We start from the raw sequence: 14,583 nt of genomic DNA on the forward strand, positions 1-14,583 counted from the left end.
GGATGTACAACAAAGAATGTTACTCCTAGCGGGAGAGTAAATTAGTACAAGTATTTTGCAAACCACCGGGCATTATCTACTATACACCAAAGAGAAACTCTTACACATGTGTTATCTGTAAGGTTATTGTTTGCAGTAGCTAGAGCACAACTGGAAACAATCAAAATGCTCATTGATAGGAAAATGAAAATAATAATTCATGAATAGTATACAGCGTGGAAAGGAATGATGTACAGTTATTACACCAACATGTATGAGCCTCAGAAACACAAAAATTTTGAGCCAAAAAGTGGCAGAAGAATGTATTCACTATTTTAAATTCAAAATATTCAAAACAAAATATACTTCAGGATTTAAACATATATGGTAAAACTATAGTGAATCAAAAGGGAGTTGTTGAGACAAAATTCAGAAAGATTCTAGAGGAGGGAAGAAAAAAGAAACGGAGGAAGAGCTGAGAAGGGTTTCAAAGGTATTGGTTATGTTCTATTTCTTCAGCCAGGTAGAGGCTGTATGGTTATTCATTTATTTTTAATCTTTATAACTTAAATGAAAGATCCATATATCCTTTTGTGTTTATGAACTATTTCATATTTTCAATTTTTTGAACTAAGGGACATGTATTTCATGATGTCAATAGATTTAAGTCCTTCAGCAGATACTATGCAATTACAGCTACTCTGAGAAATTCAGTAAGATCCATGTCATTATAGCTTACCAAATTTTCATCACAAAAATATTCAGGTTAACAACAGAATATTAAATCACACCAAACAAGTTAGCTTGACTGTTTTGTACCCTTCTGGCATTAAGCTTCAAACTAATAATCTCCAGCCTTGAAGAACCACAAATATCATATCTCACTGCTTAAACGGTGCTCTTAGAACTGTTACCTTCAATTTTATCAGGACTGTCTTATAGTGTGGTAGATCCTAATGGTATTTAAATCTCATTTGTTGGATATAATTCGCCTAACCAGTGCACTTAACTCTCACAAATGCCCTAGGAGTTGCTGTGTGCATGTAAGCTCAAGAAAAGTGATGATCTACAAAGTAGGGAGAATAAAGAATAAACATTCCAAAAAGGGGCTGCTGAATTGCTTGTTATCAGATCACAGCCACACCTACCCACAGATGCAAGAATCTCCAGCTTTAAAGATAAAGGTACTGGAATGATTAAAAAAAAATTCAACAGCAGGTTTATGTAAAACATGAACTGAAAGCAATGACTAAACAAAATTATAAACCAAATTTCATGAATGATATGAATAAAATACTGTTAATTTTATTAGGTTAGGATTTTAGGTTTAATTTTATTGGGATTAATTTTATTTTTTTAGGTTTAATTTTATTAGGATTTGGTAAACTTAACTACTCTTACTAGAAGAGAAAGGTAATGAAATAGGAGAGGAATTTTCTTCTCCAGATTTACTTTACTTTGAACACTTAATTTCAGCCAATGCCTTAGAAAACATTTAGATGTTACCATGTTTGTGAACATTACCCAACACTCATTCTCCTGTCCCCTGTATAATACCATTTACCATGCAGCAGAAATCATTATACGGCTATTTAACTTTGGACCTCTTTCAACAGATTCTGGTTATTTCATTAAAAGTTGGGCCTGAAGGCTTGTGGAGCATCTGTGTGTGTATGTGTGTGTGTGTGTGTGTGTGTGTGTGTGTGTGTGTGTGTGATGTCTATCTTAGATGGAAATTTCATACATGTATGAAAAAGGATCACATTAGCGTCTATAAACTAATGTCAAGACTCATAGAAGAAGAGAGATGAAAGATCACTTTGTTTTATTTTATTTCCCCTAATTTTCAATTGCAGCTATTTCTATTATGTACAATCTGTTTCTCTATTCCTGGCAAAGCTTTTCTGGCTGACAAACATCCAAAATGTCCATACCAGTGCAGACTACGATTTGATTTATGTGAGCAGTTGTCCTTTGTGGTAGCTGGTCAGCTGTGACTTCCCCAGAAACACACAAAAGGAGCTGGCTTAGGCACGAATCTGGGACACTGGCTTCCCCACAGATATGCCACGTCAACCAGCCAAAGGGCTTACACGAGTCATTTAGGCCCACATTTCAGATTGAAGAGTACATACATCTGGCACTGTTATGCTTGACTGGTGCTAGATTGTGTCATATGAACAGCTGAGGAATAAATTTGGGGACATTATTAACCAAGACCAAAATGGGCCACTCGGTTTCACTGGTTTAAAATGACAGCTCCTGTTTTTCTAGAATGTGGTTGTCTCAGTATTCTAGGATGTGCATCTCAATATCAGTTACCAATCAATTTATAACCCAATAATTCATAAACCAGTTATTTGTAATATACATGTATCTATCTTCTAACAAATTCAGTAATTTTTTAATGGATAGTTTAAGAGACATAGAAAGACATTTGAATTTGAGGGAGAGTCAAGCCATTTTTGTGCAGCAGTTTGATGATGCAAAATCAAAACACTCTAATAAACGTTTTGCAGGTCTTCCATGAGTGGACACCACTGTATAGGCTAGGAGATATCAAAAGGCACAAAATATTATCCGTGCTTCCAGAGACCCCACGATCTGGAAAAGGAAATTACCTATGCAATAAAGGTTTGCACAAGGGTTACATCAGCAGGAATGGAGAGAAGACAATGGACAAGAAACATCCTGTAGACCGAGTCTGAAGGACCTGGGGACTCACTGAGGGTGGCAGGAGGAAGTGTAATAAATAGATGATGTAACGGGTGGCCAGGGATAGAGCATGAACGGGACAAGGATCAAGTAGGACCAAGTTTGGTAGAAAGCGTGATATTTGTGCTTTGACTCTTAAATAGTTTAATTCCTCCCGCCCCAAGTAAAATATCTGAAACTGTGGGGAAAGAAGGACTTTTAAACAGTGGCTGATTATAGCAAAATTGGGAAGAAAGGTGATGGTTTAACGATTTGATTGCACAATGGATGAGAAAAAGAAAGAAACTGCTTCCCCCAGATGTCAACCGTCTCTACCCAGAACAGAAGGTGCAGGAGTAGGGGAGGCACTGGTTATCATAACTCCAAGAAGAGAGCCATTTGGACTGAATTTTGAACATTAATTTATATAGTCTCTGATTATGCTGGTATACATCACACTAAGTATTTGATCAACAAATCTGGGGTTGGAAGTCTCTACTTATCTTCATCTTTTTCTGAGCTTTGTCTTGGAAAACAGCTATTTTAACTGAATATAGAGCAAATATGGGAATGGTTGAAAGTAAGATTCCAATGAGTGAAGAAGGAAGTGGTTCAAATGATCAAATCCTACTGATTTGTTATACACAATGCCTGGAATCATATAATCATAAAGGCAGACTTTATTCTGTCTTTGCATGAAAAACTGTATTTTGATGTGTTTTATATGGCTGTGTCAGTTACCAACTACTCATTACTAGAGACCAAGGATTATATCTGACTAAATTTATCTCCACAGAGCTCAGCCCAGAATCTGGGACATGAGGACTTACAAATATTTATTGATAAATGAGAAAAAGTTTAATGTCAATATCGTAAAATCTTCCAGTTTCAAGATGAGATTTGTACAAATGCAGTAAGTTGTTGGGACAATAGTTTCTATTGAGCCATTGTAATTCAGAACTTCTGTTCACTTATATGTAATCACTGATAATATAAGACACAATGGTGTAAATGGGGAGCAAAAGTCTGGGCTACTAAATCACTATTCACATTCATGATTTTAGTTTCTAGACTCACATGTTTCATCCTTTTACAAATGTCCTGAATTTTGAAGAGTGAAGAGGGAGATCAGGTGTTCCAAAACCTCAGGTTCACCCCTCATTCTTAGACTGGGCTAGTGCGGGGGATTAATGGATTTCAATTTAAATGAAACGTCACGATGAGGTTTCTCTTGCTTCCCTTGTCACAACTGGGTGCCAGAAGAATGGCCAAACTGTGAAGCTGCTCAAACTTGAGGCTACACCCAAGTTGCTCTGTTGACCGTTACCTGCCCCCATGGGTGCAGGGATGAATTTGGCTGTTTCCATACTGGGAGGTGTAAGAGGCATTTTTAAAGATAGTGGACTTCGCGGGCGGTCGAGGGGTTAAGACTCCACGCTTCCACTGTAGGGGGCACGGGTTCGATGCCTGGTTGTGGAACTAAGATCCCGCATGCTGCGCAGTGCGGCCCTCCCCCAAAAAAGATGGTATACTATGTTTCTACCATCGCCAAGAGTGGTAAGTTGGCAATTAACTTTGAGGATCTTTATGTATATACATGTTCTGAAATCACAGAGCTTAATTTGTGTAAATTATGATCTGGAATGACAAGTCAGTTTATTCAATTATAAATTTATCCATGATTATGCTGTTTTCATCTTATTAATTGTCCATGAAATGTATACTAGAATTCTTTAAATTGTCTGTAGTCTTCCTCATGGGCCTGCTTCTCACGAGAAAATATAAAATTAGTAAAAGAAATAAATGTTGTAATACTGGGCAATAGTTACTTTCCATTCACTCTAAGTCAATCTGAAAAGCTATCCAAATTAAATGATCAGCCCTGCTTGTGCACTTAGCTCAGGAAAGATGCTATGATGTTGGCCATATGTAATAACTTTTGAGCTAAACACATTTTTAGTTAAGGCTCTTAAATCCAATGTATGAGGATAGAAGAATATGAAGGAAATTGAAGAAATTGATTCTTTCAAATAGCAGTAACAAGAAACCGGGAAAAAATTTGCTTAGGTAAGCTCTTCCTTCTAAGATAGGTTGGGGCAAACTTTGCAGCCCGTTAAAAATCATGTGGGTACTGCCCACCATTTTTTTTGGCCATTGTGTATTTCTCCCACTCTCACTCCAAGTGGGGATTGAATTTTGTTACCCCTTAATTTTAAATACTTCTTCAAAAGCTAATCCACAGGAGGCGTGAAGAATATCAGCAGTGCCTCCAACTTTTCCCAAGTTTCACATCTTTTGTGAACAGTCCACTACTAAAAGCACTATTAAAAGTTCACTATTAAAAACAGTCCACTATTAAAAGCAACTTTTCCCTATAACTGGAAATTTTATCTTCAGAGATTCTCAATAACAATTCTCTAAGAGAAGACCTAGGAGTTTGGAATATATGTATAATTGGGTGGGGGGAGGACATATGAAAACTAGTAAAGGGATTATTAGTAATAACAGTAGTAAGAGTGGTAGTAATAGTAGCAGCAGCAGTGGTAATATTACGCCTCCACTGGGTGCTTACTCTGGGCAGGCACTGCTGAAAACAATATGTTACCTCATGTGATCCTCACAGCAACGCTGTGAAATGTGTACTATAATTATCATCTTTTTACTGAGGCACAAAGAGCTTAAGTAACATACGCTACACAGTTTGGAAGGGGCAGAGTATAATGCTGTCTCTCAAAGTTATCAACCTATGGTACTAAATTATTTCCTGAAGTTTGTTTTCTATAGTCTCTTTACTATTAATATTCCAACTCAATTTATTTTTAATCGTAACATCCTGCATCTCTTTGGTACTTTTCATTGAATTACTACACCTTAATGTTTATGTGCTAGGCAAATCTCTTCCAACAGTCATATTTCTGAAATTATCTGTTATTATATACTTACCAGCTGAGCATTTAGTCTCGTATTGAGTTTCATATCTGACAGTAAAAGCAATTAAACGATGGAAATACTGATCTTAAAACAAAAACAATGAGCTATAGGTATTACCTCTGCTCTTTCAAAGTTTTAAGTGGATGACTAGCTATCCAAGCCTTTTATGAACAGAGGAACCATTGCAGTGAATAAAAATCCCATGTGTGCAATATATTTTGTCTCAATTTCCTTTCATCTCTTAAGGACCCTCACACCTCTCCTGCAGCACATCAAGCTGAGGGGCTTCAAGAATGGAATGTCAACAGGCTTTAGCTCTTCTTGGCAATGTATCTTCAGAGTCCAGAGATTCAGTTCAACTGATACCTTTAAGTATCAGTTAAGCTGATCTCCTTCAATAATAATGTAGAGATTTATATTAAAGTTTAGACTTCAGCCTTTTTACCAGAAACTGCTTGGAATTCAGATACTTACATTTTACATCCTCCCCACCTCCTTTTAAATATTGAAAAGCAATATCAATCCATTTTAAATCAGATCAAATGTTTCTTTGGGAAATGAGGAACCCTCCCTAGAGGCTATTCCCTCTTTCTAGAAAGTGGACAGCGGTATCATGGGAGATCCTCAGTGCTAAAATGCACTGGACACCATGACAGGATTTGCCATGTAATAAATTGTGCTAATTTGTACGCTGTTAATGAAGCGATAGGGACAAAGGAAAGCATATCAATGGAAATAGGGCTCCAATAATTAGGGCACTTTGAGGTTAGCAGCTGCTCCTGTGTAGCCGCCTATGCATATTTACATATAAGGCAGGCCTTGGAGAAATGAGATTGGCTACTAGCCAGCAGACTGAACCCAGAGGCATGGAACCCAAGAGTCTGGACTTAACTGCTCCCTTGAGAGTCCCTCAGTTGGAAGAGTTCTGCAAGGACTAAAACTGGAGTTCCAGACCCCACAGTCCGATGCCAACCCTCTCTCTCTCCCCCATCAGAAGCTCCAGGTACACCCGAAGCAGTGGAGACACCCCGGGACTGGATCAGTTTTCTGCCCTGAGCCACAAGGGACTGATATCAGAACACCACGCAATAAATGATAGAGGGATTGCTGGGTCGTATGGTAGTTCTATTTTTAGTTTTTTAAGGAACCTCCATACTGTTCTCCATAGTGGCTATATCAATTTACATTCTCACCAACAGTGCAAGAGGGTTCCCTTTTCTCCACACCTTCTCCAGCGTTTATTGTTTGTAGATTTTTTGATGATGGCCATTCTGACCGGTGTGAGATGATATCTCATTGTAGTTTTGATTTGCGTTTCTCTAATGATCCCACTACTGGGCATATACCCTGAGAAAACCAAAATTCAAAAAGAGTCATGTACCAAAATGTTCATTGCAGCTCTATTTACAGTAGCCAGGGCATGGAAGCAACCTAAGTGTCCATCGACAGATGAATGGATAAAGAAGATGTGGCACATATATACAATGGGATATTACTCAGCCATAAAAAGAAATGAAATTGAGTTATTTGTAGTGAGGTGGATGGACCTAGAGTCTGTCATACAGAGTGAAGTAAGTCAGAAAGAGAAAAACAAATACCATATGCTAACACATGTATATGGAATCAAAAAAAAAAGAAAAAAAAAAGGTCCTGAAGAACCTAGGGGCAAGATGGGAATAAAGATGCAGACCTACTAGAGAATGGACTTGAGGATATGGGGAGGGGGAAGGGTAAGCTGTGACAAAGTGAGAGAGCGGCATTGACATATATACACTACCAAATGTAAAATAGCTAGCTAATGGGAAGCAGCCACATAGCACAGCGAGATCAGCTCGGTGCTTTGTGACCACCCAGAGGGGTGGGATAAGGAGGGTGGGAGGGAGATGCAAGAGGGAAGAGATATGGGAACATATGTATATGTATAACTGATTCACTTTGTTATAAAGCAGAAACTAACACACCATTGTAAAGCAATTATACTCCAATAAAGATGTTTTAAAAAAAAAATGATAAGAGAAAGAATTCACATCCAGACTGGTTGCTTGATTCTTATCCACTTCCATTAAGAAATAGTTGAGGGGCTTCCCTGGTGGCACAGTGGTTAAGAATCTGCCTGCCAATGCAGGGGACACGGGTTCGAGCCCTGGTCTGGGAAGATCCCACATGCCGCGGAGCAACTGGGCCCGTGAGCCACAACTACTGAGCCTGTGTGTCTGGAGCCTGTGCCCTGCAACAAGAGAGGCCGCGATAGTGAGAGGCCCGCGCGTCGCGATGAAGAGTGGCCCCCGCTTGCCGCAACTGGAGAAAGCCCTCGCACAGAAATGAAGACGCAACACAGCCAAAAATAAATAAGTAAATAAATAAATTTATAAAAAAAAAAAAAAAAGAAATAGTTGATGATGAGGAGGAGGATGAGGATAATAAAACAGCCTCAACAGCAAAAACAACAATAAAAATGAAAATCTGCCATATTTTAGTTTTTGGTCCTTCAATATTACCCTGTGAGAAGGAAAATTCTATCCCGTTAAGTCATTAACAGGAACTGAACAAATAGAGTCCTCCCAGTTACCTTAGAAATGATCTGGAATCAGTTAAGATATAAATAAATGCTTTAAATTGATTTGCTCCTTCATCTCTAATGAATCAAGACCAAGTTAAGCTCTAGTTAAGGGTATCATTGCATTTCTCACATTTTACACGTCTCATTTTATCCTTTCTCAATCATATATGATCCGATTTCATTCTTAAAACAACTTGGTGTGTCGCACTGCAGGGATTACTTGGGTCCCCCCATTTCAGATCACGAGATTGAGATAAGAAGAGGTTTGCTGACTCGCTGGAAGTCATGCAGGCAGTTACTGCAGAACTTGAGCCTACAGCTGTGTCTCCTAAAACCAAGGCCAGTGGCCTTTCCACTCACCAAGCTGTTTCAGTATTTTTTACTTCAGGTTATGCAGTTTTAAGGCTACTGTCCCACTATAGGAAAAAATCACTGGAAAAATCTAAGTGTCCGTAATTATGGTTTGTTGAAACCTCAGAACTCTGATCTTCTGCATTAATTCAAGTCATTCTGAACTTGGCATAGAAACAAGCTCTGTTTCTCTTGAAGTTCTCTTCCCGGGTCCCCAGTCCATGTTCCTTGGAAGCAGGATTGTGGGTACAGGGTTCACATTTTCTCAAACAGATCTTGGTGACTCTCATGCTCTTATTCTGCCTTATATTTACAATCTACCCAGGCTTTTGTGATAAAAATCCTCAGACTCATTATTCTAAGCCTTCAAATAGGTCTTGCCTTTCTTCTCTATCGATGATTAATGACCCATATGAGCTTGCCTTTGGCTTTTCTTATTTTTTGGTTTCTCATACTTTATTATGCACATAGCCTTGAGTAACACAGGCTTATTCAAGGAAGAGTTATTGGCTGTTCATCTCCTGACCATCTATAAATCTTCTTCATCTTCCCAGCTGCCTTTTTGTTTACCCCTAAATGTGCTTTCTGCTCTCTTTCTAACAAATACTCTTCACCCCACTTCACCCCCATTCTGGCTTATGGTTTTACTGGCCAAATCTCAGCTTAGCAACTATTGCTCATCTCAGCTTTCCTGGGAATGTAGTTAGGACCTAATACAACGTATGACCAAAGAAATTCACTTTGGTCAGAGAATCACTGCTATTTGTAGCATGCAACTAAGGCATATCGCATGCATATATTTTTTCTTTGGAACACTTTCTGTCAGGGATGCTAGTGGCCTGAGAGCTTGAGTGATATTTGAAGAGTGATGCAATGTAGCAGTTCTGGCTCCTATCCAGAAACCTGGGGCATCTCTCCAATGGGCCAACCTAATGGTTTGATTTCAGATCCATCCCACTGTGCTAAAGAGAAGTATAAGTAAGTAGCAAAATTAAAACATGATGTAAATACCAAAGCAACAGCTGAATGGTCAAATTACAGGCTCCTTAACTGTTCCATGGTGAACTTTCTTCCTTATCAGCTAGCTACCCTAGGGCAGATCCCATGATGGTGGTTCCATTCGTAGTACTTCTTTCAGTTGAGTAGGGCTAAGCACACAAGGCTTACTACATCTCCTCTTGTTGACCTGTGTTGGTCTGACCTTACCTCTAGTCGGGTGCTTGCTGATGCAGTGCCGTTCTGGGTACAGCTCCCTATGAGGCAAGATCAGAAATTGAATGTAAGCATTTAGAAGCTTTAAAGCAATTTTATCTCTATAGAATCTAATAACAAAAAAAATTGTTTTGATGTTGTATATGCCTTTTATTTTTAATATTCTTTTTTCTAATAATTCATGATTTCTTCTCTTTTATACAAGTATTAGCTTGCGATGGATTGGAATTTTGTTCTTTTAGTGATCCTTCAGATGGCTGGAGAAACACAGTACTTCCAGTATTGGGCCATAGGCAGTGCCCCAGTGTGGCCAGCGAATCAGCACATTTGATACAGAATGATAATACTCCGTGTTGGCAAATGTACATCCTGCCCTTTCCTATACTTTGGATACATGGCCACCCGTATTCACAGAGTGGCTTTCGGAAGTGCTGAGTCAACAGAGAAAGTGGCTTGTCTGGGGAGCTGAAGGTGGTCCTGACTGTCTGGCAAGGGTAAACATAGTTCAGGCAGAACCTGAATGGGTGAGAAGGAAAAGTTCAGCAAAGCACGATGGTCACCTACAGCAGGGTGATAACAGTGGGTGTGGAGACCTATTTAGGAGGTAAATGGACAGGACCTGGTGATTGACAGAGGAGTCAAGGGTGACTTCCCACTTCCTCTGTGAGCACTGGATACATGGCTGAGACACACTCAATAGTAGTGCATTGTGGTTTTTGTAAACAATAGTGTTCACCTATGTCCACCAGCCAAGACAAGGTAGCGCTTTACATTCTGCAAGGCACATAAAGAAAACAATATTCTTCCATTTTCCAAATATGAAATTGCACCACCATGCTTTTTCAAACCGTACAGGGTAATGTGGCCCCTGTGGTTTGGGTGCCATCTCTCTGTCCCGCCGGGAGTGGCTGGTGGGAAGGAAAGTGCGGGAAACCTTGAGGCAGGCAGCCCGGGGCTCCAGCCCTAGATCCCTTTCATATAACAGTCAAATCGGACGAGTCCCTTCAACTATCTAAACCTTTGCTTCTTCCCCTTAAAATGGGGATAAACGTGCCTGTTGATTTTAATTTGCGGGGTGGTCGTAACTCCTTCACTCGCTCAGTAATACTTATGAAGCATCTATGTGTACTAAACACCATGCCTCATGCAGAGTAGTCACGGGTCAACAAAGCAGACACGGCTGGCGGCTGGCCGTCCAGTGGAATAGTAACAAGAATAAACAAGTAAACCAGCAATAATATCATTGCGTAAATGGCAAATGTGACGAAGGGAATAAACAGGATGCTGGAGGGGATAACTAACCTGGATGGGTGGGGGTGAGGAAGGCAAGTTGAGAGGGCCAGACACAGACCTGCAGGGAAGTTCTCGCTGCAGAAACCTGAAGAATAACAAGCCACCAACGTTCTAAAGATTGCAAGGAAGGGTGTTCCTGGAGGAGGGAACAGCAGGTACGAAGACTCTGAGGGAAAGGAGCTGACGGTCAAGCTGAAGGAGGCTGTGTTACTAGAGGCCAGTGATGGAGTGTCATGAGATGAGGGTGAAAAAACAATAGGAACGTTATAGATTATTTTCCTAGTTTTTGCAGTCACCCAAAAGGTATTACACCTTCTTTTTCTTACAGTTGAGGAAGATGAGTTGAAGCAATTAAGTGATCTGACTGAGGGCCTGGAGCAGCCAGAGGATGACTCAGCACTGGATGCAGGGCCGTCGGACTCCCTCATGCTTCCTGTTCCCCGGTGCCCCACTGCCTTGCTGCAGGGCTCTCACCCCTCGTATCCATGGAGGCTGCACCCACGTGAGGTCTTCTTGTTGTTGTAGACAAGACGAGATGATCAAAGGCTGGATCCCCGAAGGAACGTGCTATTTGATTTCATGCAGGAGAGCAGCTTGCGTGGCGCAAGGAAACACGCACACAGAGCCCTACCCTTTGGTGCCACAAGCTTGTCTAGAGGAGAAAATGAGGCCGATAATCTACAAAGAACTTCTGGTACAAGAGGAAAGGAGAATTAGCAATGTGCCTTTGAGAATGCAGAGTGACCTGGCCTGCCGGGCATGGTATTATCTGGAAGGGCTGTTTCTCACTTGTAAATACTCCAGCATGAGAGATGTTACTGACTTCATCTACCTGGTACTGGGGACAAAACCCACCATACCAATTATTTAAATTAGGGACAAATTAGGAATAAATTATTGTCCTGTTGACTCCAATTTTGTAAAACATCTAATTTAGTCTCCCGAATTGAGGATGTGGCCTGATGTCTCTTCTCGCCTGGTATCACACTGATGCCGAGGAAAGGGATGCTTGGGGCCCGGGTTGCCCCTACCATCCAACAGATAAAGTCTGTGGAAACTGAAGGGTTAAATGCTCTGATTTGATAGCACAACAAAAACAGCAGATTTGAAAAGTGACTTCATTTGGTTCATTGGAGTGAGTTTCTCCCAGTGTGGTGAACTTAGAAATGCTCTGCTGGGACCAAAAACAAAAAGAAATATATACAAACAGAAAGTAAGTAATTTCTCCACAATGGAAGTAGGGACAATAGCATGAAAAAACATTAAGAAAATATAATGAGTGACGTGATTGAGTTTATCGCCTTGATTTATAATCCTGGTTCCTTACAAATGCCTGATCAAATAAGTTCAAATGGGGCACAGAAAACCAATTTCTTCACCAGAGCCTTATCATATAACATTATTATAAGGCACATGTTGTCACCAGGAAGGAAAAATGTGTCCCATTGAAATACATTTCTGAATATCTCAAAAAATATCCTCTTACGTGGGAGAATTTGTTTCTCAAACAGAAAATCAAATGTGCCTTTACAGAACTCATTTTCTTTCGTTCTAATGACATGTAATCATTCTGCCTTTATTTTGCCAAGTTCCTCTTGCACAGGTTTCCAAGATGCCAGTTTTTAAATGTCTACTGTTTCTGCAACTCACAAAAATAGAAATAATTTCACTCCTGGTGCAAAGTCCAATATGAGACATTACATATGCAACAATTTACATTTCTATTGATAGACTAGAAATTTATATTAGGAAATACTTTTTTTCAAAACAATGTCACTCATTCTGCAGGGATCTACAGGCCCTCATTCATATATTGGATATAACTTCCCTAGACATCTTTTCTTAAAGGCAATGCTTTTCATAATAACAGTAAAGGGATATATCATAGACAAATGAGCCGGTTTCTTGTGTGATCAAGTCTATTGTTTCCTTATGATCTGAAAAAATTCTGTGTTTTAGTCACTCATCAGGTCAACAAGGACTTTATCTCAATAGGGGTGGTCATTTGACACGTAGTTCTAAGGGTTATTGGGCTAATGAAAAGAGGAAATGCAAGAAATTGTGTTGTAAAACAAAGCAAGCTCTTCCAGGTGGCTCCAACTTTCTGTGAGAAGCTGTTCCCTTGTACCCAGCTCCAAATTTCATGAGGAACAAGGGATATGGCCCAGCAGAAGGTTTGAGTGCAGTGTCAAAGGAACTCCAGTGCACTGGACACGCCAAGGGATTTTGATAACTGGCTCTGCTCCCCATTTGTCAGGAAGAAGGTGGTCAAAACACTTTTGAGATACAAGATAAGTCTGAGATTTACACTAGGCTGTAAGATTAATGAGGAATACAACTTTCACCACTGAATCCTAGTGCCTGGAAGAGTATCTGGTACAGAGTAGACATTAAAATATTTAATGATAGGAGGAAGCAAGGAAGGAAGGAATGAAGGAACGAAGGAACGAAGGAACGAAGGAAGGGAGAAATCTATTGGTAGATTCAAATTTCCCGGGTTGATAAGTGTAATTTCTACTGCTGCTTGAATAACGTTTACTGATGTATTGTTTACAAAGAAAAGCCAAAGTGTTGGACCACATTGTGTCAGTTTAGGGCTGGCGTTGGGAGGAGTTAAACTTGATGGATGCTCTGAAGTGAAAGCCGTGCTGAGTGGTCGGGCATCGGTCTCCTCTACTCTTTGTTCAGGGAGAACAAAGGCTGTAGCTCTGAGTGGGATGCCTGAGGCCAGACACACACACAGAGCCTGTTCTCAAGAATCTCAGCCTAATACGAGGTCTAAGTAACCACAACACAGTTGTAAAAGGGTAAGAGCCCTAAGAGAGATGCCCACAGAAGGGGCCAAGCACCGTGTTTGATTACTTTAAGTGGTGGAACATGGGAAGTTGCCTGAAAAAGGGGCCTTTGGGCAAGACCTGGAAAGGTGAGAGTGTGTAGCTCAGACACTGCATCTTGGCCCTTTCAGAGGCAGTCAGGTTGTCAGAGAGACTGACCTCATCTTTCTCCCATGGGACAGGCAGGGAGTAATGGAAACTGCCTCAAAACTCCTGCTTGCCTGAGTTTCTCTTTTCCCCGGCAGAGCCAGAAACAGTCATCACACTGTTGAATATGAGAACAGCCCTTGTCAACATTTTACCCCTTCACAGCAAATAAACCCCAAACCTCACCAACCTCTTGGTTTTGGTTTGAGAACAGACATCTAAGGCTGGGACAGGAAGAGACACAGAAGAGAAATAGACCAATTCATCCCAATATCCCAACCAGTATCTTGTGAGGTCAAGTCTATTGTGTACTTATAACATGAAAAATTTTGTTTTAGTCACTCACTAGATTAACAGGGACTTTCTTCAAATAGGGGTGGCAATTTGGTGCATAGTGCTAAGGGTTATTGGGCATAATAAAAAGAGGAAATGCAAGATTTCTTTGGAAAACAAAATAAGTCAACATGTTCACCATCAAAGATCACGGAGCTGGTATAAGTCCCTGGTATCTTCATGGCCCCCTGAACTTCAGGCTAACTTAGTTGAAAAATGTGTTGAGTTTTTTTTTTAATCAGGCTCCAA

The sequence above is a fragment of the Balaenoptera borealis genome (assembly GCF_965194805.1).
Source record: "Balaenoptera borealis genome assembly, chromosome: 3".
Classification (NCBI taxonomy): Eukaryota; Metazoa; Chordata; class Mammalia; order Artiodactyla; family Balaenopteridae; genus Balaenoptera; species Balaenoptera borealis.